A 26841-nucleotide genomic window follows, 5' to 3' on the forward strand; every position below is an offset into this window, starting at 1 on the left:
GAGTGCAAGGGGGATGTATTATAACCTGTACTGTTAAAGTTCTGTAATGTTGACACTCTATTGTATCAAATGTGTATTCATGGATACATGTTATCCATGTGGGGGTGTGCCCTGAAAGTTGGGTAGAGTGAAGGCAATATCTGAGATGGTGTGGTCTGCCTTCTTCTTCCTCGGGAAAGTGGTGGATAGTCTGAAAAGGCATTATCTGCTCATATTGGTGGCATGTGGTAGAAACAGTGGTGGTAGACATGCATAAAAAAGGGTGGGTACTATAGTTGCTTCAAGAAGATTAAGCCCCCTCAGTAGAACCTGCTTCACTTTCTATCTTTTAAGGACTCAAAAACAGTCTTTTTTAGTATGAGGTTGTCTTCACAGCAACATGTTTTTCCTACTGGCATCTGAAATGTTGCTTTCTTAATTTCCTTTTTCCTCTTTTTTCCAATTTTTGTGTTTTAGAGAAGCCAAGGCAAGATGGAAAGTATGGCAGCTGAAGCCCTCCTTGAACCCATACTTCACATGCTCCTTGAGGACTTCTAAGCTGGGGAAGATGCGGCAGCAAGCCATGCATCTGAAGCCACTGTTGCGGGCCACCAGCCACGCAGGGTTGCTGGCCTTGGGATACACCTGCAGAGCTGGAGGCATGGCTGGCCTTTCAACCTTCTCTTTCTTCTGGGCTGTGCTGTCTAAGTAGGGCCTAGAGTCCTTTAGGGGTCTCTTCATAGACATCTGAGAGAAGGGAGTATTTTCAAAAACCTTTTCAATGTAGGTCATTTCTTCTATCTTCATCTTTTTAGATGAGAGCTCCAACCCTTCTTCTGGATCCTCTAAGACAGCTCTGCCTCGTTTCATTTGCACACGCATGTAGTAAACTGTCATGACTCTTTCATCTCTCCCAGGTACTAAGGACACACAGGGCTTATTATTACCCAAAAAGCTAAAAAGAGAGGAAGCATGTGGAGAGGGAGAGGAAGTCTCTGCTTGCTGCAAATCCATGGATACAGGTGTCACAACGGTCCCTAAGGAAAGAAAATTTCAAACTTACAAAAATGAGGATGTGTGTGTGTGAACAAAGGAGTTAGGATGACCATACCCTATGGGAGCATGTGGAATGAAAATGATCTGTTTGTGATCTGTCATGATTCTCTGTGGTATTTTAGGTGTTTCCATGGAATAATTATGTGAGAATGAGGATGAAACATTATATGCAATTCCTTAGAGTGTTCTGTGTATGTTCTGGGGTGTATTTGGTGGATATTTTAATGTTGGTAAAAGGAGATGGCTAGTGGGTGGGGGCGTGGTGGTCATGAGGTGTGACAGCACATGTGGACAAGTGCAGAAACAGTCCCTTGTCCTGGCCATGACAGAGCCACTTAGAGTGTTAGAAGAAGTGGGTGTGAGCTCTCAGAGTTCAGACCCATGGGGTTCTGAAGGCTTGGTGGCTGAAGCAGCATATGGATTAGAAAGACAACACATGAAAGTTCATGTCCTTCAGGGCATCTGAGTTTTCTTGAGTTTGGCCTAACTGAGGAATTTAAAACAGGTTATCTGTTTGCGGAGATGTGAATTGTTTATAAATTTAGTGTGTAAATGGGTAAGTCTGAAAATAATTGGGTGAAGCAATAAAAGTGAGGGTGTACCTACATAATGCTACCAGAAAATGGGAAAATAGAAGGGGAAAGAACTCAAGTGTATTTGAGAAATAATATAAATAGAAGGAGAAATGTGGCCATCCCAGGTATGGAGGGGTACAGATGTTTGTGTGACTGTGAGGATGTGAGATTGTGCTCATCTACATGGAAGGTTCTGATTCAACTCTCATACACTTACCAGCACCATGCACTACCCCACCCATAGCTTCCCCAGTGATTCTGTGTTGGAAACTGGTACTGAGGGACCTGGTCCTATCCCTGAAAGCACACTACCCATTTGTCTGTCTGCAGAAGCTTTAGTATTAGTCTGTCTGCCCTGAAGCATTTCTATTTGTGAGGGGAAAGTGGAACAAGTAGGGCCTGGGCTGAGCAGCTGAGCTCATCTCCTGACCAAGTTCACATCCCACCTTTGATCATTCCTTACCATGATTATTAGGAGGGAAATGCCTGGACGAGGAGGAGACACGGGTTAAATGATGAGAACCAGGAGAGCTTTCCTTGGGGGGACCACAGCCTGGGGCCTCCACACGTATCTGAGACCGAGGCGCATACTCTTGAATCTTCCTGATGTCTGGGGAATGTATAATAAAGAACATTGAGATGAGACATTTTCTCTGGTCTGTTTCAGTTCCAAAAACACATATTGAGAGGACAGAATATGTCAGGAATTGTTACTACACATGACACTGGGTCTAAGATAAATTACAGTGACTTACCCATTTGATATTCCATTAGCTTCAAAATGCAAGTAAACACTAATTAAAATTGTGTGTTTGGTGGATGTCAATGGAATTTGTCATGTTGTGTGTGATATTTCTGGAGATCTATTCAGATTTTCAAAAACTTAGGACCAGGTCAGAAACACATTATGCACCAACACGAAGTTGCATACCAACTCATTTCCCTTAGGGCAAATCGCACAATTAGGGCATATGTGGAGCAAGTCCTGTGAGGCACTCAGCATGTATGTCTACCTATTTCTATTGAAATCTATAGGATGTAGATATGTGGAGAGAGATGTAAAGATCAACTTTTGTTTCTGAAGAAATTACCTTTCATTCTTACAATGTCACTCTACCTGTCATTGTTAACCAAGCTTCCTGCTCTTTATTTGACAAATTAAGGTTATCATTATACTCAGGAATGTGTCTGTTATAAGTATTATTCACATTTATGGCAAAAAGGTATGGTGAATGTAACATGCATGGCACTGAGTTAATAACCTGTGTGTGAAAACTCGGTTAAGTTTGGATGAGTGAATGATTTGGTGTTTGTGAATCTGAATGTGGGGTTGAGTTTATAAGTGCTGTGTGTGTTTGTGTCTGTAAGTTAGTTCAGCACCTACTGATGTGTACAGATTGCCTTACCTGTATTATGGAATTGCATGTGTGCTTTCCTTACTATGTGGATTAGATGCAGAATTACTTATTACTGAGAATAGTCTCATTGAGCCTTGTGAAATTAATGTATTTGTAAAATATTAGGGAATAGATTTATAATGTGAGATGTGAACATCAAGATTGGTAATAGAAAGAACTTAGGGGCTTTGAAAACTGGCATGGTATGATGAGTCAAAGGAAATGAGGGTGGAGAGAAGTATATGTAAGTTTAAATGTGCAGGAACATGTGATCACATTAGAAAATGAAACTGGAAGATTGAGTTCTGAAGTGGGTATGATAGAGTAATGGGAGCTCAGGCCTAGCAATCTAACTACTAATTAATCAACAAATGGAAATGTGAACATATTGAAAAATATATGGGATAGAATGTATAGAACATCACCTTTTCAAGCAGTTGTCAACTGAAAGCAACCCAAATGCACAGAAAAAGTATAATCAATAAAGAAATAGCATTCATGCAGTGAATGAAACCAAAATGAACAAACTTAAGTCACATGAAACATGTGTCATTAAAGAAATAGGATGAGTAAAATCCAGATATCCAGTGTATATTTTGTCTTTTATTTCCATCCGATTGAAAATCAGAGAATACTAATCCAGTGTTTTAGGAGTAAGAGAAATGACAACTCTGTGTATGGTGGACAGGAGAGTAAGGGGTGGAAAATTTAGATGCTTGTGGAAGATTTCAAGGAAATGAGCAATGAAGACAGTGAGGGAGGATGGGTCTGATGAGAAATGAATGTGAATATGAGAATGTGGGCTAGGAGAATATGTGGGTGTGATGGGACATAGGTGGGTTATTTCAGTACTCCACCTCTGTTGAGTTATGGAGGATTCCACTGTTTATGTTCTAAGTTTTAAGTGGTTTCACACCTTCCTGGTAATAAACATGCCCTTGACTGGCTTATACTAACATATTCTTGTATGTTTCCCTGGTAAAACTGTCTTCCCCTTAGTTTGTCACCCATTATTTCCTCAAGTGAAAGTAAGTTCTCCACTCTTCTCCCTGGTCTTACTTCAATCCTTTCAAGTGTCTCCCCTCCCACAGCACTTTGGAACGTATTGCTTCCATGGCTGATCACATTGAAGTAGAAGCAGATGCATTTTACTGACTTTTGTTACTTGGTGGCCTTGTACCAATCATGGCAAGAATTACTCAGTTCATCTATTGGGTCTGTTAGATCCCCACCTCCCTTTGCTAGTGGATGAATTAGTTCCTCCTTACTAGCTCCCATGATCTTTTCTTTAAAACAGATGGAAGGTAAGCTATATGAAGGAGAAAACACCTGCAGTGCTTTCCAGGCTTGAGTTAGGGCCCCTGCCTTGTGTCTGCGCTGCAGAGCATTTTCTTTTAAATTCAATTGCCAAGAAATTAAATAAAAATAATAGAGAGGGGGTCCATGTTTGCTAATTCTGTATTTATCTGCCCATTACACAGACAATTTCAGTCAACTATGTGACATACTCAGTACATACCCATGGCCTCATCTTCCCAGATAGCATAATAAGGTTGTTATGAAACTTTTAAACACACAGTATTAATTATTGTGTCAATAAATATACTGGGTGACTGGGTTTGCATCATGAGAAGTTCTTTGGAAACATTACAAAGACAGCTTAAGCTATCTCCTTCCCACCTGGACCTCCAACTATGCTATATTTACCAGCTGCACTTGCAGGGAGTCCTGACCGTGCGGTTGCCTTTCTCCAATGAAAACTGGATGGAAATAATACGCGCTCCTTCCAGGCATCACCATAGATACGTCTTAGGCACTCCTCCATTCTCTTCCTTTTCCTAGATGACTCAGAAATAGGCATGCCATGGGATCCAAGACAGGAAACATTTTGATGTAATCGACGAGTTCCTAGGAAAGCCAGTTTGAAACATAAGAAAACCACAATATGTGTGTGAAGTCTACTGTAGGAGTTCTAGATGACCATACCCTATGTGAGCTTGTGGAGTGAAAGTACATGTATATGTGACATTTCAGAGTTCTGGGTGTGGGAGAATTTATTTGAGGGGTTTCCATGGTATAACTATGTGGTGACAAGGATGAAACATTATATGCATGTTCTTGTGGCATTGTATGTATGTTCTGGGGTATCTCTGGTGAATGTTTTTGATGTTGGTAAAAGGAGATGGCTAGTGGGTGTGGGCATGGTGGTCATGAGGTGTGATAGCACATGTGGACAAGTGCAGAAACAGTCCCTTGTCCTGGCCATGACAGAGCCACTTAGAGTGTTAGAAGAAGTGGGTGTGAGCTCTCAGAGTTCAGCCCCATGGGGTTCTGAAGGCTTGGTGGCTGAAGCAGCATATGGATTAGAAAGACAACACATGAAAGTTCACGTCCTTCAGGGCATCTGAGTTTTCTTGAGTTTGGCCTAACTGAGGAATTTAAAACAGTTTATCTGTTTGCGGAGATATGAATTGTCTATGGATTTAGTGTGTAAATGAGTGAGTCTGAAATAATCATGTGAAGGGATATAAGTGAGGGTGCACCTATGTAATACTATGAGAAAATGGGAAATAGATGCAGAAAGAATGCATGTGTATTTGAGAGACAAAGTGAATAGGTGAAGAAATGAGGCCATCTCAGGTATGGATAGGTACAGATATTGGTGTGACTTTGAGGTGTGGGTTTGTGGTTATCTAGGGGGAAGATAATGATTAACCTCCCATACACTCATGGGCACCATGCACTGCCCCACCCACAGCAGCCCCAGTGATCCTGTGTTGGAGACTGGTGCTGAGGGACCTGGCCCTATCCCTAAGGCACACTCCCCATTTATCATCTGCAGAAGCTTTAGTGTTAGTCCGTCTGCCCTGAAGCATTTCTAATTCTGAGTGTAAAGTGGAATAAGTAGGGACTGGGCTGATCATCTGAGCTCATCTCTCAGACAAGCTCAGATCCCACCTTTGACATTCCTTACCGTGGGTATCAGGAGGGGGAAGCTTGGACTGGGAGGAGACACATGAAAAATATTCAGAACTACTTGAGCGTTCTTCAGTGGGACCACCGCCTGGCACCTCTGCCAGTACCTGAGGTACACATTCTTCAAAGGTTTTGATGTCTAGGGAATGCATAATAAAGAATATCAAGATGAGGCATTTTCTGAGTCTGTATGAATTGCAAACACACATGTGGAGAGCACATAATGTGTCAGACATTGTACCACACATGACACTCCCTCTCATTCAAATGATAGGGACTTGCTGATTTCATAATCCATTTACTCCAAGGTGTAATGAAACCCTTATTACAATTCTGTGTTTGGTGGATATAAGTGGAATTTGGGCACCTTATATATTATATTTCTGGAGATCTATTTAGATTATAAAAAACTTAAAACTTATGACCAGGCCTGAAACATATTATGCACGAACACAAGGTTACATACCAATTCCATTCCCTTAGGACAAATTGTACAATGAGGGCATATGTGGTGCCAGGTCTGTGAAGCACTCAGCATGTATGTCAACCTATTTCTATTGAAATCTAGATGCATGGAGATATATGGAGAGAGATGTAAAGATAAATTTTATTTCTTAAGAAATTTTCTATTCATTCTTACAATGTCACTCTCCCTGTGTCATTGTTTAGCAAGCTCACTGCTCATTATTTACCTCATTAAGATGATCATCTCCCACTAATGTGTCTGTTGTGTGTATCATTTGTACTTGTAGCAAATAGGCATGGTGAATGTAGTAACATCCTTGGCATTTAAATTCATAGCCTGTTTGTTAAAGTTAGGTTAAGTTTGGGTGTGTGAATGATTTGGTGTTTAGGAATCTGAATATGGGGTCGTGTTTTATGTGTGGTGTGTGTGTTTGTGTGTGTCCGTGTGTTAGTTCAGCACCTATTGATGTGTGCAGATGGCATTACCTGTGATTAAGGCTTTGTGTGTGCTTTATTTATTACATGGATTAGATGTGGGATTTTACAACAGGGAATAGTCTCATTGAGCATAGTGAATTAATGCATTTGTAAAATGTTAGGGAAGGGTTTTATAATGTGAGAATGAATATCACGATGTGTAAGTGAAAGAATACATGGGCTTTGAAAAAATGACACAGTGAGAAAAGCCAAGGTGCATGCAGGTGCAGAGTAGTGTGTGTGTGCTGTTGTGTGCAGGAACACGTGGCGGCATTTGCAAGCAGAAGTATGGAGGAGTGGGTTCTAAAAGAGGCGAGATGGAATCATGGAAATGCGGACCTAGCAATGTAACTCCTAATTCATCACCAAATGGAAATGTGGTCCATACTGAAAAATGCATGGGATAGAATGTTCAGAATATCACCTTTTCAAGCAGTTGCCAACTGAAAGCAACCCAAATATTCAGAAAAGTGTAATCAATAAAGAAATAATTTTTGTGCAGTGGTATAGGTATATGTAAGTCAAAATGAACAAACTAAAGTAACGTAACATGGGTCAGTTAGAGAAATAGGATGAGTGGAAAAACAGACATCCAGTATGTGTCATGATTAACCTCTGATACACTCATGGGCACCATGCACTGCCCCACCCACAGCAGCCCCAGTGATCCCGTGTTGGAGACTGGTGCTGAGGGACTTGGCCCTATCCCTAAGGCATACTCCCCATTTGTCTGTCTGCAGAAGCTTTAGTATTTGTCTTCTCTAAAGCAGTTCTATTTGTGAGTGGAAAGTGGAATAAGTAGGGACTGGGCTAATCATCTGAGCTCATCTCTTGGACAAGCTCAGATTCCACCTTTGATCATTCCTTACCATGTGTGTCACGAGAGGGAACCTTGGGCAGGGAGGAGACACAGGAAAAATACTCAGAATTAGATGAGAGTTCCTCGGTGAAACCACAGCCTGGCATCTCCACAGGTATCTGAGACAAATATTCTTCAGAGTTCCAGATGTCTAGGGAATGAATAACAATGAATATTGAGATGAGGCACTTTCTGGAGTGTGTCAATTCCAAACACACACGTGGAGAGTGCACGTGTAAACTGCAGTGGTATACATAAACCACAAATGGGCACACTAAAGTCACATGCAACATAGGTCAGGTAGAGAAATAGGACAAGTGAAAAAACAGACATCCAGTATATATTGTCCCTTTTATTTCCATCAAACTGAAGAACAGAGAATACTAATCCAGTGTTTTAGGAGTAAGAGAAATGACAACTGTGTGTACGATGGACGGGAGAGTAAGGGGTGGAAAATTTAGGTGCTTGTGGATGATTTGAAGGAAATGAGTCATGAGGACAGTGAGGGAGGATGGGTCTGATGAAAAGTGGATGTGAGTGTGAGAACAGGGGCTAGGAGAGTGTGTGGGTGATGAAATTTTGGTGGGTCTTGTCTGTATTTTACTTCAAGTTGAGTTTCTTAGGTTCCCAGAACTGTTGTTCTAGGTTACTAGTGGTTTAACACCATCCTGGTAATATAACATGTCCCTGTCTGTCTCATACTAACATATTATTACCTGCTTCTCTGATAAAACTCCTGTCTCCTTAATCCCTTTTCCATTTTTCTTGTTTTTCCAAAATAAACTGGTCTCTATGTATGTCCTTATTCATGCTCCAGTCCTTTTAAGTGTTTTTCCATTGAAATATATTGTTTTCTCTGCTGATGGCATTAATTATGAAGGTGAAGCATTTTGTTGACTTTTTCTACTGGGCCGCCTTTTATTGACTAATGCTCACAGTTGTTCAGCTCACCTCTGGTCTCTGTCCAATCCCAACCTCCCTTAACATCCTATGCAATAGTCCCTCCTTACCAGCACCACTTTGCTTGCTTGTAGGTGAAATATTGGTTGAATAGCCTGACGTATGAGAGTCTTCCCCTGCTTCTTCATGCTGTAAAGGATGTTCTTGTAAATTCAACTTTTCTGAAAAAATGAATAAAAATAATAGTGATGGGGTCATGTTTGTTATTTGTTTATCTGTCCATTAAACAGTCTACCATGTAATGTGTTCAGTGAATACCCCTAGCCTCCATCTTCATGGACAGTGTAATATGGTTCTTGTGAAACTTTTAAATGCACAGTAATATTTATTATGTCAATAACTATCATAGTTTGTGGGGATTGCAGAAAGAAGATTCTTTGTAAATGGAAGAGAGATTGCTGTCTCCTTTGTACCCGGACATACAATTATATTATATTCATTAGGTTACCTTACAGGTAGTTGTGACCCTGTGATTATATTTCTACAATGCAAAATTAGTGGAAATTTCATGTGCTGCTTCCAACATTGCCATACAAAGCACCTATGTGCCCCTCCTTGCTTTTTCCTTTCCTTGCTGACTGGGATGTTGATAACCTGTTGTCTTTTTGAAAGCTGCATGTTAATGATAACAAAATTTCCATCAGCTCAGGGCCATGAATTATTTTGTGGATGAGACTTGTCCTAGTGGCCTGCACTTACATGCTGATTTGTTATAGAAATGAGAAATATATTCATTTGTGTGTTATTCACTCAAACCTAATCTGCCCTATCTGATGAAGTAGGGTTATAGTGTTTTTGAGAAGCCAATGCTTGGATCTCATCCATAATTACTGGGCAATTATGTTAAGTATTAATATGTATCATCCCTGGCTTATTTATATTCTATATGTGTGTATAAGTGAATAGGTGTGAATGTATGTTTACATGTCTCATAGTTTACACTCAAAAACATATGTAAATATGCACTGTGTTTCTGAAAGTGAAATGAAGACAGCCTTCTTCCAAGGTTCATGGGAGAGTGCAGAAATTGGAGGTAAGTTGGATATGTTAATTCTCTTATGGAATGTGCGCCACCGCTCAGAACTCTGGGGGTGGCTCCAATCTGTCTCCCTCCCACCACTGAACAAGGGTTCCACGTAGCAGTTACTTATTTACATTTTATCTCTATAGCAACCAAACTATTTCAGTTTTCCATTTTTCCAGAAAGAGCCATACTTTCTCTTTAATATAAACATCATTGTTAAAATGTGTTTTATTATGTGGGTATATCTCATTTTTTCTTACATTTCACATAGGGGCCCCACATTTACCTCTTCATAGCCTAAAATGACCCACTTTTACTCCTGAGTAAATAAATTATTTGTGACATGCTCTCATCCCCACACAACCAGTTTTAAGTGTTCAAAGTTGTTTTTTTTTCCAATTGTTTCCTTACCACTATGACCTAGAATTTCTTCTTGATTACAGGAGAAAGTACTACTGGAAAACTAGTAACCATATTATTTATTTAACCAATGCTGTTAGGCAGAAGTCAAATAAAGGGAAATACATTTTCTAACAAACATCATACTAACCAACCACTGTGTCCGTAACAGAGTAACACAGAGTGATATGGTATAGGTAGCACAAGTCCTAAGCCACAGGGACAAGGATCTGACCACCTGAGCTTTCTCTACTCTCAGACTATCCTGGCCCTCAAAAAAGACCAGCAGTCACACATTTCTCTCAATCTCTTTCTCTTTTCCCTCTCTCCTCCTGTCTCCCTCCCCCTCTGCCCTGCAGACTACAATGATTTCTTTTATCCAACGGGACCTCTCCCCCCTCTCCTCTTTTCCCTTCCCTCTTCTCCCGCCTTGTCATTCTCCCTCCCTCCCTCATCACAACTAGGAATTCTCTCTCTCTCTCTCTTTGGAAAACAGTACATGGTTACGCAGTGCCCAGAGGATGCCTTTAATACATACCTCTTGACTTCTTCGCAGGTTTGAGATATCTACTTTCCAGATGTTTCTTTTTTTCTTTATGTTTCATTGCTGAACTCTTAAAAAGTCATTCAAATCTGCTACCTTCCTCTCCGCAACTCTGCTCTCAGAGTATCAGTTGATGACGACTAAGAGTCAAATTACCAGTGCAGTCAATATAAACAAATTATAGTCAGTGACAGCAAGCTGCTTGAGGGATTTATCTCCTCACCAAATCACTTTTCTGACCAGTGCTTAGCACACCACTAGGGCTGTTACAACGCAAGTCATCGCTATGGTTTCCGCAGTATTCTATGACCTATGTATTACATCAGCGCACTCCAGGGGCCCAGCCAGCATTCACAGGGCTATAGGACAGCCACACACACTGACTATCCAATAGAAACACTACCATGAATTTGAATTTCTTTTAACTTTTTACTTGATATCAAATTAGATGACAGATACATTGAACAAAGGAAATTATTTTGTGTGTCTAGGATAACTACATCACTCAGTCTCCCCAATGGTGAGGCTAAGCAGTACTTGAGAAAACTAGGCTTAGACCCATGCCTGTCTCATAGAAAATAGTAAATGTTATTTATATCTTGTTAGTACAACTATTTAACTTATGTACAAACATAAGTTATTTGTAAGGTGTATATTGGTGTGTATCTGTGAAAACATAATTCTATACAACTCTAATCTTTATTGAATATCCTTCTCTATTAGAAATACTCATATATTTTTACAAGACATTGCCTCTTTTGATACTCTTTTCCTTATCATTTCCCCAGGGGCTCAGGAAAAGAGGAAGCCCTGGCCTTTGTCTTAAGTCCTGTTCTCGTTAAGCCTAAAGGTCGCATTTTCCAGGCTTCTGTTCCAGGCTCCAGGCTGTATCTTCTGGAGACAGTGTAGAGTATTTGAACTCTTTACAGCCAGCTCCATTCTACCTCCCACCCACCAGTGAATACACCTCCTCCCTCAGGGCCAATACGTCTTTGCTTCCAAACCTCTGCAGTTACATTTGACCCAGGTCATGACTTCAGTCCTTTACCCCGACCAGGCCCTGCCTCTGGGCATCACCACACCTGACCCTGGGCTCAACCTCGCAGAGCTGCTCAATGGTCAGCACATTTACCAAGGAATTTTCAGCTTGTTAGCTATCAGAAAAGGTAAAAACAAGAATTAGACACCATTTTACCTATAGCAAACTGGTAAAAATTAGATCAAATTATACAAGTGATTGTAAGGATATGAGTGAAAAAGGGATTCTTCATGACCTAAAATTAATATTGACCTATGTTGCTGAGCAATTGTTGTTGTTGAACAACCAGCCAATATTTTTTAAAATTAAATAAGCATATAAACTGTGACATTATAATCTCATTCCATAAATCTATTTTTATTAGGATAATGTCCATAGTATCATTTATACTAGCAGGGGGTTAGAATTTTAGTTTAGTTTTCCAACTCAAGGAGAATGAATAAGCAAGATATGGCATGTACATACTATAGAATTAACTTCCAAAGATAGAAGTTAAGCTCATTGAAATATATTACTATAGGGAGAAGTATCAAGAAGAAACAAGTGATCAGAAATTTAAAAAATATATATTATTCAATGAAATTATCACAAATGGTTCTTTAACTAGGCTAGTGACTAAGGGGAATTATTAACTCAATAGTCACTCATTTTTAAATATTAAAAAAAGAAAAGATAATCTCTTCCCAAAGTCAAATGGCTTGGATGAGGCCTAGACCTGAGAGAAAGAATTGTTCTGAAGATCCCTTACACTTGTACAGGTGTGCAAACTGCAGCCCTCAGGCTGCCTGTGGCCCAGGATGGCTATGAATGTGGCCTAACACATAATCGTAAATTTACTTAAAACATTATGAGATATTTTTGTTTTCATTAGTGTTTATATAATTAATGTGTGGCCCAAGACAACTCCTCTTCTTCTAGTGTGGCCCAGAGATGCCAAAAGTTTGGACATCCCTGTTTAGTATCCCACTACAGCACATTACCACAGACTTTGTGGCTTAAAATAAAAATGTATTTATCTTATAGTTTTGTAGGTCAGAAGTTCCATGGGATCTTAAAGCCTAAAACCAAGGTGTCAGAAGGATTGGTTCCATTTGGAACTCTAAAATAATCTGTTCCCTTGACCTTTTTTTGAGGGAGACTGGGGAAGAGTGAATTTTTCAGCTACCACACTGAGAAAAAACAGAGGGTTTCATAGTAAATTTACCTGTCATAAAATATAGTAGGCTAGGAACAGAAAAACCAAATTTAAAAAAAATAATAGGAAAAAAAGGACACAATAAATATGTAAACACATTGTATAAAATAAAGCAGAGTGAAATAAAGAAATGAATATCCCAGTTTGAAATAAAACCTGACCCAAGCAACAGAACAATTACATGAGAATTCTGCAGGCCATAGGTTTAGGCAACTGCAGCCAATGAAACAGGGGCTCCAAGACAAGACGGCAAGTCCATGCACAGAAACAAACATGGGAAATTTAGAGCTGAGAAAACAACAATAACCACAGAGGGCCTGGACAGTCAAACAATAAATAAGCAAATTAGAACCAGAAAGAAACAGAATAAAGGTTTAAAATAACGACACATATGTTATCTTATAGATTAAGTATAAAGGGAAGAAATAAATATGTACTTAATTAGAAGACATAGATTAAAAAAAAGTAAGGCCAAGTGATGCAACATACCAAGAAAGAGGTTATCAAATAAACCAGTTACTCGATATATAACACAGTAAATATCCCCAGAATTAAGAGGAACTGAAACCACAAATGAAAAAGATACATTTTTTCCAGGAAAAGAAAATGATAGAGAATAACTTATAGAAATTCAAAAGCCTCACTGATTTTTTTTTTGTCTTAAAGAATCACAAGTAAAATTCTACAGGTGCCCTAAGAGAAGAAGTAAGCTACTTACAGATACTAAACACTAAACTATGAATGTGTAATACTTTACACATCTATAAAGCAATACTCATTGCTTAAAAATAATAGATAGTATCTGCAGATGTTGAAAGAAATGTTTGATACTGCAATGGTATTCACAGTAACATTGTTTTCAAGTGTGAAAACAACTGGCAGACATTGTTAAATGAGTGATCTTTTTTTTTTCAGGGAACATACATGTGATACAATGACCATTATTTTCTTTTTAACTTTATTTTTACTGTTGACACTATTATAGATGTCCCCATTTTCCCCGGTTTTGTCCACCTCCACCCAGCCTCCACCTCCCCTTCCCTGTGGACATCACCACACTGTTGTCTGTGTCTGTATGTCATGCACCTGTGTTCTTTAGCTAATTCCTTTACCTTCTTTCATCTTGTCCCCCATCCCCCCATCCCTCTGACAGCTCCCAGTCTGTTCTATGTATGTAAGTCTCTGTATCTATTTTGTTCATTAGTTTATTTTGTTCATTAGATTCTATATACAAGTGAGGTCATCTGGTATTTGTCTTTCTCTAACTGGCTTATTTCACTTAGCATAATGTTCTCCAGGTGCATCCATGCTGTCACAAAAGATAAGATTTTATTTTTTTTATGTCCATGTAGTATTCCATATATGTAAATGTGCCCACAGCATTTTTATCCACTCATCTATTAATGGGCACTTGGGCTGTTTCCAGATCTTGGCTATTATAAATAACACTGCTATGAACATAGAGGTGCATATATTCTTAAGAATTAGTGTTTCAGAATTCTTAGGATATATTCCCCAGAAGCGGGATTACTGGGTCAAAAGACAGTTTCATTTTTAATTTCTTGTGGAAAACATAGTGTTTTCCACAATGTCTGCACCAGTCTGCATTCCCACCAACAGTGCACAAGGGTTCCCTTTTCTCCACATCCTAGCTAGCACTTGTTGTTTGTTGATTTATTGATGATTGACATCGTGAAAGGTGTGAGGTGATATCTCATTGTGGTTTTAATTCATATTTCTCAGATGATCAGTGATGTTGAGCATGTTGTTATATGTCTATTGGCCATCTGTATGTCCTTATTGGAGAAGTGTCTATTCACGTCCTTGGCCCATTTTTTTTTAATTGGATTATTTGTCTTCCTAGTGTTGAGTTGTATAAGTTCATTATGTATTTTGGAAAGTAACTCTTATTAGATGTATCATTGGCAAATATGTTCTCCCATACAGTGGGTTCCCTTTTCATTTTGTTGATGGTTTATTTGCTTTACAAAAGCTTTTTAGTTAGATGTAGTTTCATTTGTTTATTTTTTCCTTTGTTTCTCTTGCCAAGAAGACACATACATATACACACACAAACATACTGCAATGAGAATTGTCTGAGATTTTACTGCCTATGTTGTCTTCTATGATTTTTATGGTATTTTGATTTACATTTAAATCTGTTATCAATTTAGGTTTTATTCTCTCGAGTATGGTATAAGTTGGTGTTCTAGTTTCATTTTTTTTTTTTGGCTTGCACCTGTCCAAGTTTTCCAACAGTATTTATTGAAGAGGTTGTCTTTACTCCATTGTATGCTCTTGTCTCTTTTGTCAGATATTAACTGACCATAAAGTTGTGGGTTTATTTCTGGTCTCTCTGTTCTATTCCATTGATCTATTTGCCTGTTCTTATGTCAGTTCTTATGCTGTTTTGATTACAATGGCCTCATAATATACTTTGATATCAGATATTGTGATACATCCAGCTTTGTTCTTCTTTCTCAAGATTGCCAATGCTATCTGAAGTATATTTTTGTTTCATATAAATTTTTGGAATATTTGTTCTAGTTTTGTGAAATATGTCATTGGTAATTTAATAGGAATTGCATTGAATTAGTAGGTTGCTTTGGGTAGTGTGGATATTTTAATGATGTTGATTCTTCCTATCCATGAATACAGTATATGCTTTTACTTATTTTTATCTTCCTCAATTTTTTTCTTCATTGTCCTATAGTTATCTGAGTACAGGTCTTTTATCTCCTTGGTTATCTTTATTTTTGGTACCTTCTTTTTGTTGCTGTTTTTGTTGTAATAGTAAATGGGATTTTTTTTTTCGTTTCTATTTCTGATAATTCATTATTGGTATATAAAAATGCCCCCTATTTCTGACTACCAATTTTCACTAACCTCTGTAATAGAATCAACTCAAAACTGAATTAAAATGTCGTGAAAAAGAGTGAGTACCGTACTCCATGCCATAAGACAGACATTGATGGCCATCATTGAAGGGTGGAGGTGAAAGTGGAATCGGGATTGATTGACCCAGCTTTATTACATCATTTCCTATGAATAAAACTTGGGTTTCAAGGTCTTCAAGCACTAATCTGGTTCTACTGCTCCAGACTTTGTCATCCTGTTGTGTCACCACATGCTCCAGCACTATCTAATTCCAACAGTGCCCTGCATGCTGTTTCTCATCTCTGTGCTTTCATTCAATCTGTTCTACTTGGGCTTAATTAATATTGTATTTAGTACAATATGGTTGTGCTGAATCATGTATATGGTTGTTTGGTCAAGTTCAAAGTTTTCCCAGTCAAGAATTTTGATTTACACATCTCTGAAGACCCCGTCTACATGGTACTGAGTGCTCAGTATACCCTTACAAGTAAAGAAGCCACATAGGAGACTCACAACATCCTAACAGCAAACACTCTACAACACAGTGTACAGAAGGCCTACTTGAAAATACACACACAAAAAATTACCTTGACAAAGAAATTTAGTCCACCAAATGATAAAAATAAATCTGTCATATACTATGAATCTTTCATTGTAATTTTGAAAATGTACCAGATACAATTCTAAATTACTTAAAAAAAGATCAAAATAAAAATATATAAGATCAACTCTCAAGGAAACAACCAACATAAGATTTTAAACTCATTACAGTAATGTTGAAATTTTCAGAAAAAGGCTTTAATATAGCTATCATAACTGTGGTCTATGAAGTTAATATACACACTCTTTAAATTAGATAAATAGGACTATATAGAGATATACAAACAGTAAAAACAAGCAAATGGAAATTTTATAATTAGATATTATTATATCTTAAATTTAAAAAATTCATGGATTGGGCAAAAGAATAAAAGGGCTATGACAAGGAATGATTCAGTGAATCAAAGTTAGGTAAATAGAAATTTAATCTGAAGGAGATAAAGAAAAAATTATTAAAAAAGATGAGCAGAGCCTGTGCAAACTGTGTGAAAATATCAATATCCTAACATTCATACTACTGGTGCCCCAGGAGGTGAAAAGAGGTAAGTGCAGAAAATTTCAGTTCCCCCAAATTAATGGCCAAACAATTTTCTAAATTTAGTGAAAGACAAATTTACAGATTCGAGAAACTCCATGAATAAAACATGTACAGGATCTGTATAATAAAAAGTTCAGGTGAAAGAAATTGAATAAGACCTAAATAAAGGGGGAGACATATAATGTTCATGGTTGGAATACCCAGTACACTAAAGATGTGAGTTCTTGAAAAAATATATGTAAATTCAGTGTAAAGCCTATTAAAATCCCAACAAAAATTTTACCATATATTGACAAGCTGATCATAACATTTATATGGAAACACAAAGGAATTAGAGTGGCTAAAGCAATATGAAAAAGAAGCATCAAGTTGGAGGAATTATATGACTTATTTTTAAGATTTAGCCAATATCTATAGCAATCAATATAGCATGAGAAAGCAGATAGAGAGACACATCTATCAGTGGAATTGAATAGGAAACCCAGAATAACACACATAAGTGATGTGACTAGCTGATTTTTGATCAAGACTTTAAAAAAATTTATTAATTGGAGGAAGAATAGACATTTTGATAAAAGAATACTGGAACGCTGGACATCAGTGACCAAAAATTATTCATCTAAACCACATACCTTATGTAAAAATTAACTCAAATGGATCATAGATAGATATAAAGATAAAGCTATAAAACTTTCAGAAGAGAACATAGGAGAAAATTTGGGGACCCAGAGTTGGCGATAAGTTCTTAGACATGACTGTTTATAAAATAAAATAACTGATATATTTGGATTCACAAAAATTAAAAAGTTTTTGCTCTCCCTTAATGTGCTGTGAAGAGAATGAAAAGATGAGCCACTGACAGGAAGAAAATATTTGGAAAACACATGTCCAACAAATCATTCATATCTTAAACCCCTATAAAGGGCTCCCTATATAATAATTACAATCTAGTATAAAAGTGGGCCCAGATTATTTTTGTTTTTTAAAAGAAATTGTTCCATGTCATTTATTCATATTTTTATTGTTTTTATTTTTGGAGGTATAATTTTCATGGGGTTTTTAATATTCAGGAAATTAGCCTTTATCCTGAGTAAAGATGTTTTTTCTTTGTTGTTTTTGATGTAGTTAATTATTTTATTTTGCCATTTGATGATTCTTAGTATTACATGGTCAAATCCATTAATTTAAATTTTCTGGGTTTTGTATCACCATTATAAATCATCTATTCTCCAATAAAATTTCAAATTTTAAAATTTTTAGTTCATACATGATTTTGTATACAAATATAATTATTATTTTGAATTTATTTCAGTGTAAGGAATTAAATGGTAGTTCAATATATTTGTTTTCCAAAGGTACCATTGACCATGTAGCTCTTATACCATTTGTTAAAAAATCAATTTTTACCATTTATTTGCCAAATTACTCTAAAATGTATTAATTTTCTACACATCTATTAATATTTATACACATATACCACATATAACCTCTTCTGAACTTTTTTCTCTATTTTACTCTGATCATACTTTACTATTACTTTATAATATTTTTTTAAAACAATAAAGTATTTTTCTTATTTTTGCATCTTTAATTTTCCATATGAATCTAACATTTAATTTTTCATATGAATCTAACATTCTCCTAATGTTAGATCTTTTCCTAGATATCTTTTTCTAGATCTAACATTGAAGTCTTTTGGTGTTTTTATTGTGACTTTATTAATTGAAATTTAGTGCAAGAATTGGTATGTCATGATACTGACTGTTTCTCTGAGACTGGCATACAGAATGACGTACCTTTTGGGATATGTGTCTGTTTTCTTTTTTAAAACATATTTTATAGATTATGCTATTACAGTTGTTCCAATTTTTCCTCCTTTGTTCCACTCTACCCAGTACCCTCCTTCTGTCCAGCATTAACCCCCTTAGTTCATGTCCATGGATCATGCATGTAAGTTCTTTGTTTTCTCCATTTTCTATACTATTCTTAACATCCCCCTGTCTATTTTGTACCTGCCAATTATGATTCTTAATCCTTACACCTTCTCTACCATTTTCCCTCTTCCCCCTCCCAAATGATAATCCTCCAAATGATCTCCATGTTTACGATTCTGTTCCTGTTCTGGTTGTTTGCTTAGTTTGTTTTTTTAGATTCAGTTTTTGATAGTTATAAATTTGTTGCCATTTTAATGTTCATAGTTTAGACTTCTTTTTCTTAAACAAGTCCCTTAACATTTCATGTAAAATGGCTTAGTGATGATGAATTCCTATAGCTTTACCTTGTCTGGGGAGCCCTTTATCTGTCCTTTACTTCTAGATGATAGCTTTGCTGGATACAGTATTCTAGGTTGTGGGTCATTGCTTTTCATCACTTTGAATACTGCTTGCCAGTTCCTTCAAAATGCCTGTAAAGTTTCCTTTGAGAAATCAGCTGAAATAGTCTTATGGGAACTCCTTTGTAGGTAACTCTCTGCTTTTCTTTTGCTGCTTTTAAGATTCTCTTTATCTTTAACCTTTGGCATTTTAATTATGATGTGTCTTGGTGTGGTACTCTTTGAGTTCAACTTGTTTGGGATGCTCTGTGCTTTCTGGACTTACATATCTATCTCCTTCACCAGACTGGGGAAGTTTTCTTTCATTATATTTTCACATAAGTTTTCAATTTCTTGCTCTTCCTTTTCTTCTTCTGGCATCCCTATGATTTGGATATTGGCATGTTCAGAAATGTCCCAGAGGGTCCTTATACTATTCTCATTTTTTTTTATTCTTTTTTCTTCTTCTGTCCTGTTTGAATACTTATTTCTTCCTTATGTTCCAAATCATTGATTTGAATCCTGGCTTCCTCCCCTCCACTGATGATTCCCTGTAGATTTTTCTTTATTTCACTTAGTGAAACCTTCATTTTTTCTTTTATGTTTTTACAGTACTCAGTGATCTCCTTGAGCATTCTGATGTCCAGTGTTTTGACCTCTGCATCTGACAGGTTGGTTATCTCTTTTTTATTTTTTTCTTTTTATGGGGTTTTGTTCTGTCCTTTTGTTTGGACCATATTTCTTTCTCTCCTTAGTTTGGAAGCCTTCTTTGTATTTGTTTCTGTGTATTAAGTAGAGCTGCTTTGACTCCCTGTCTTAGTGTAACCTATTGTAGAAAAGGCAACTGTAAATTGTGTCAGGTGGAGACTTAGGTAATTGGAGACTCAGGATGGGGCAACCTACTTCACCACTTTGTGGCTCTGTGTGGTGGGGAGGTTTGGAGAGGGGACAGTGCTGCTGCTTGGCTTCTGGAGGTTTGCCCAGCCTTCACCCTGTTTCTTGTCACTTCATCCATTTCCCGTATAGGTGACACCCTTCTAGCTGTTGCCCTGATGCTGAATTCCAGAGTGGGGTGTTTGCAGATATTCTAATTCTGTGCAGGCCCTTTAAAGAATATGTCCTGAAAATCTGGCAGTTTCTCCACTGCCCCTACCCTCACTGGTTTTTACAGTCAGAAGTTACAGGGATTTATCTTCCTGGTGCTGGAACCCTGGGCTGTGCGGTCTGGTAGGGGCTGGGAATGCTCACTCCCAAGGCACCCCTCCTGATTTTTACTTACCATATGTGAATGTGGGACCAACAGTTCCACCACTACTGCTGCCTCTCTGTGCCAACACTGTGTCTGCACCTCTCCACCTGTCTCCACAACTCCACCTCTCCCACTCATCTGGATGAATGTGGCATCTTTATATCCTTGGTTATTGGACTTCCATACAGTTCAATTTTCTGACGGTCCTGGGTGTTATTTGTTTTGAGATCTAGTTGTAATTCTTTCTGTGATTGTGTGAGGAGGTGAAGCATGTCTACTATGCCTCCATCTTCACCTTCAGAACTGGGGTGTGTGTCTGTTTTCTTATCACATCATCATAAAGTAGGTTGTATATGTGTTAAACAATATGTTGTAAAACAATTATACTTTTGTTTCTCCCCCTTGTGATTTACAATGAGCCTCATCCCTATTTCACTCTCAGCAGATGATCTAACTACTTCACAGAGTAAATAAAATCCAACAACATGTTTTCAATTTTCTGCTGCAACATTTTTGCTTAATTGGTTCTGTATCAAACCTGTCACACTTTCTTTAAGAAAAACTAAAAATGGTTCTTTTTTTCTGAGATATGCATTACTTGTTATCCTAATATATCTCTCTTCCTGCTCTTCAGAATAACCTGTTCATTGCCTTTTTGCATTTAATTTTTTTCTAAATATTTTCAGATATACCCACTTCTTGCATTCTATACCATCATCATAATTGTCTAGGATAAGGCCATGTTTTGTTCAGATAATTGGAACAACTTCCCAATTGATCTGCATATTTCTAGTTGTGGCACTGTCCCCTTTCTCTTGCCATCATTTGCCAATTTCACTCACAGTGTTCTTGTTCAAGGACACATGTAGTTATTACACTGTTTTACTGAAAATCCTTCATTAGGTTCTAATGCTTTGGGGATAAAGGCCAAACTCCTGACCCTGGCTTACAGAAAGGAACCCACACGTTGTGATCAGTTTATCTCTGTAGTCTGATTTTGCTCTAGTCCTTATAACATTTGGTGAGCTCCCAAGGCAGCCAATTCAGTGTTGTGAAACCATGTTCTCCATCAGTGCAGCATTTTTGATGCTTTTCTCTTTGCCTGTAACTTTCCTCTTTTAGCTACCCCTACCACCAAAGAAAAGCTGCCTTAATTCAGGTCACTTGTCTGACTTAATAGAGGGAGTAGAGCATAGTAATTAAGAGTATAATACGTGGAATCAGAATCCAGGGTTTGAATCCTGGCTCTACCATGTATACACTTAGATATTAGACAATTTCTTAACTTGTCTGAGCCTCAGTGTCTGATTTAAATGAAAATAGTGACAGGATATACTTTTTACATAGTTGTGATAATTACTAAAATGCATGAAGGTATAAAGTACATGAAACACTTAGGATATTGTATGGCTCTGAATAAGTTATCCATAATATTAACGTCTCCTCTTACATAGTCTCGACCCCTTTCATCAGGACTTTCTCCACAGAACAGTGAGCTTCTCAGAGTAAACATTTGCTTAAAAACTGCCAGGGCCTATTCAATATCTGTATGATAAAGAACAAACCCTTCAACAAATATTTGTTAAGAGTCTTCATAAGTCAAGTTACTGTGTGAAATAATACTAAATAGCGGTAAACTAAACACATGTACAGGACTGCCTTAAAGAATTTACATTCTAGATGGCAGATGGACTTACTATTTATGTCTAATTCTCTTAAATTCTAAAGGAGAATTTTATTGTGCTATGAAACAGTGAAACCCTGTATCATGGGCCCTCATGGCTTCAAGGCCCAGAAATAGTTTCCTGAGGGAAGTTAAGTTTTAGCTGAGCCAGAGAATATGAACGGAAATTATCTAGGATGACTGTTGACTTAGTGAAAGCAGATTTAGTTTACAGGTTTGTTTTCTTTTCTATGTGGCTTATGAATCCTTTCATGATTTTGCCTCAGTTTGCTTCTCCAGGTCCTTCTGTTGTTACTGCCATTTCAAAAGCTTTGCTTAGGCCATAAAAATGACCTATATTTCCCCCAAGATTCTAGATTTTTTTGAGTCAAGACCTTCCCATATGTTATTCTCTCTCCTTGGACTGACTTTCTCATGCTCTTTCTTAGATCACCACCCCCGCCCTTTCTTCAGGTCTCCCCTTGGCTGTTCCTTCTCTGGCAATGCTTCCTACACCTTCTAAAGCTGACATAGTTTTTAAATAGGTATAGCTTTTAAAGTGCTTTTTATACACAGCATCTACCGATTTATAAATAACATTGTACTATAATTGCCTCCTTAGTTTGTGAGGCTTCATGAAGACAGGGACTATATTTTATTCTGTTTCCTTAGTTTTAAACACAGTGTCTGGACATTGTAGGTGGTTGAGAAATATGTGCTGAATGGGCAAATGAATTTAAAATATAAAAATAAATGCAAATCATACATATAAATCAGGATGCAATGTTTTCTAATACATTGTTGAATAATGTAATGTGTGCCAAAAACTTAGGAAAGATGCCATCACCCCTCCTTAATCTAAACAATAGAGAATCCCTCTTCCTAACAGAATAAAATCATAGACAAATTATGGTATATAGAAATGGCTTTGGAAAGTGAACTGTCACTTTGAATAAATACCCTTTTTGGAAAAATTTTACTACTCTTATACGTATTAGAATTACTGTGTTTTTATATCATAAATAAATGTTTGTATTCTCACTTTTAAAACTGATATGTTAAATCATTCTGGCAAGATTCAGAAAAACAGTAAAAACTTATGTCCATACAAAGAATTAAACAAAATGTTCAGAATAATTTATTACATATAATTGCAAAAGAAAAAAAAACAGGTAATGATCCAAATGCCATTAAATATGGAAATTGTACACAAAATACGTACTATTTATACAATGGTATACTATTGAGCAATAATAATGGGAAGATTACAGAGATATTCTATGGCATGAATGAACCCCAAAAGCATTATAAAATAGTGAAGGAAACCAGACACAAAAGACTGTTTATTAGATGATCCCATTTATATGAAATTTCTAAAAAAGGCAAATCTCTAAGAGATAGAAGGCAGTGTTTGCCAGCAATTAGGGGCACATTTAGGGATTTGACTACCAATGTTCAGAATGAACCTTTTAGGACGATGAAATGTTTGACTGTCATGATGGTTGCACAACTGCATCCACTGAGAGTCATCGGAATATAAATGCCAGTCAGTGACTTTTGTCATGTATGAGTTATACCTTAGCAAAACTCATACAAAACGATTGAAGCAGACACACGCCAGAGCATTTTTTTTTATTTAAAGATCAATTCATACAGAGTTTTGGAGAAAAATTTGTTAATATATATAAAAGCCTAAGGATTATATTCTCTTTGAAACAGCAATATTGAATGAACTTCTGAAATTTTGTCCTAAGGAAATAACTGAAAAATTATAGAAATATACATAGTTTAGATATTAGAGATGTATACATAGTTTAGACAAAATAATTTTATTTCAGTGTGGATTTTTCCTTTGTTAAAAACAAAAAAAGGTTTTTGCCTGTAATCATCTTTAATTTTTCATTTTGTTTGCATATAATTAATGCTGTTATAATATATATAAGTTATGGTTTTAAGATGAAAACCAAGACTAAAAGTAATTAGAACTGATTGGAATGTTTCAAGGGACTAATGGAAGACTCAGCTAACTCCTCTTCATTATCAACGATCTCCTTTTAAATTGAAATAATATAACTCCCTTTCTCTCTCAACCATACTACCAGCTATAGTTGTCTGTGTGTGATCAAAGAGGTAGAAACTACATTTCCCAGCCTACCTCACAGCTAGATGTGTACCTGTGATGAAATACTGGCCACTGGCCACGTAAATAAAATTGATGTGTTCAGTTTCTTGGTTGTGCCTCTTAAAATGAAATTACTTGTGCTCTCCTTTTTTGTTTCCATTCTGAGAATTAGAGTGTAGATGTGGTGCTGGTAAGCCAATTTAAATCATGTGGATGAGGACAATATACTGTAGGTCATGACAAAGTAAAAAGATAGAAGGAAACTGGGCTCTGAATGACCTCATGAGCAGAGCTGTTCTTCTAGCCTGGCTGTTAACGTAAAAGGGAAATATACTTAGATTGTGTATGAGTTGCTATTGTCCTTGAATAATAGCATCTTCTAATACAAGAGAGGTCAAATAAAAATAATACATAATAAAATTAAATGAGCCCTGGCTGCTGTGGCTCAGTTGGGTGGCATATCATCCTGTAACCAGAAGGTTGTGGGTTTCACTCCCAGTCAGGGCACATGTCTAGGTTTTGGGTTCTATCCCTGGTCAGGGCGCCTCTGATCCCCAGTCCAGGCAACCAGTTGATGTTTCTTTCTCACACTGATGTTTCTCTTTCCCTTCCTCTCTCTCTAAAAGCAACAGAAAATAATTGTCCTCAGGTGAAAATTAAAAAAATGAAAAAAATTAAATGAGATTTAACCATTAATCACGTATTATAGTTGGATATTTAATTGTTCTTATCATGGTATATGCTATATTTTGGGATTTAAACAAACAGGAATATTTTATATATTATGTATTCATATATATTATGTGTATATATATAATGTATGAATGTATTATCATCTATATCTGTCTATATCCATCTCTCTATATATATATTCATTCTAGCAGTTGACACACCAAGTTATAACAGTACTAAAAATTGGCAAAACATGGAACCAGTTTGCTTAGTGAAGACGGTGAAGATATTTGGGGATTCAAAGGTAAAAATGTATTATGTGAAGGATGATTAAACAATGCTGAGGCATTTATTCATACCCACATAATGTTTTATACCAGTATGCTGTAAATGCTTTATAATTGAGATCTCATTAATTCATAGGACTTTAATTCACCCTACTGTATACACTATTTCTAGATCTAGTTCTTTAAGTTCAACAATTCCTCTGAGTCTAAAACCCAAGGCACATACAAAGTTGAGTTAAATGTAATGTCTTTTTATGAGAACAGGAGTAAACTTGGCTTCAAGGAATCTCTTTGGTGACGAGGATAAATAACTGCATGCTGTGGGGATAGATCCAAGATTGATTTTATATTAAAAGGTAAAAGCTATAGCAATATTAAGTGAGATGTTTGGGGAGATATTGGGGTATAGATTACAGGCTAGTCAAGTGCTGAACATAGTGAAGATGATGTAGAGGAAATAAATGTATATTTTGGCCTAAGTGTCCATTCAGACTCCTGATCACTTCAAAGGTCACCACTTTCTTTGTCACCACATATGGCAAGACAATGCCACATCTTGAATGCTTGCTAACAAAAGGACTTTACCTCTGAAATGATAACTTTATTAATTTTTAAAAATAATACTACATATGAAACTTCAAGGCCTATGCTAACTATATTTAGGTAATTCTTCATCAGGTTTTAGCTATACTTAGTGGAAACTTACCTCTTTGGTGTAGTTATTGGAATTTATTTTTTCTTTGTCTTAGGCCTCAAAAGGCTGACTTTTTGGAGAGATTTTGTAAAAAACACACACATTTATTCAAAAAAAAGATCTCTTTTGGCATCTGGAAAGTTGATAGTTCATTTCAAGCTTTATAAGGTTGGTCACCATGCTTAAATCTACTTAGAATAGCAAGTGTATTTTATATATGGTTTTAAATATAAATTTTATATGTTGGTATAACATAAGACAAAAAGAATGTTGACTAGAAAATTACTCAGAAAAATCTTTGTAAAATTTGAGATACAACTGCTGTTTTATGTCTCTACTAAAATTATAAAAATGCTTAAATAAAATCAAAGAATTCATGACTAATTTTTCTATTAAAAATTAGCATTGATATGGATTTTCAGCACCTACTGTTTTAATTTTCTGCAGACTGATAATTTGGCCAGGAAGAAATGCAGGTTGTGATTCAGAAACCCCATAGCGGAGAAGCATAAAAGTCAGAAAGGGCGTGTTTGTTGCCAAGGGAATGTATCATATGGCCTAAATTAGCCTAAGAGCATATTCACATACAAGCACTTAGGTGCTTTCAGGTCTAGTTCATCTCTCTTACATAGAAAAGTTGTCTTGATAAAGAAAATGCTCTGCCCTAGAGATAGTGACTTAGACGACGCAGGCAGAAATGACCTGATTATATCTTCACATACACTTTCTCTACAAACCATGTAATAAATGTGCATAGGCCAGTGTGAAGTGAAATGCTTAGCCGTAAACTACAGAAGGATATATTGACTTAACACATCAGCAAATTAAAGGCTGTCGTTTCCATTTGTTAGACTTCCTCCTAGCTAGTCCCTCTCATTTCTCT

This window comes from Phyllostomus hastatus, unplaced genomic scaffold (genome assembly GCF_019186645.2).
Source record: "Phyllostomus hastatus isolate PE091 unplaced genomic scaffold, TTU_PhHast_1.1 phas_contig_254, whole genome shotgun sequence".
NCBI classification, from domain to species: Eukaryota; Metazoa; Chordata; class Mammalia; order Chiroptera; family Phyllostomidae; genus Phyllostomus; species Phyllostomus hastatus.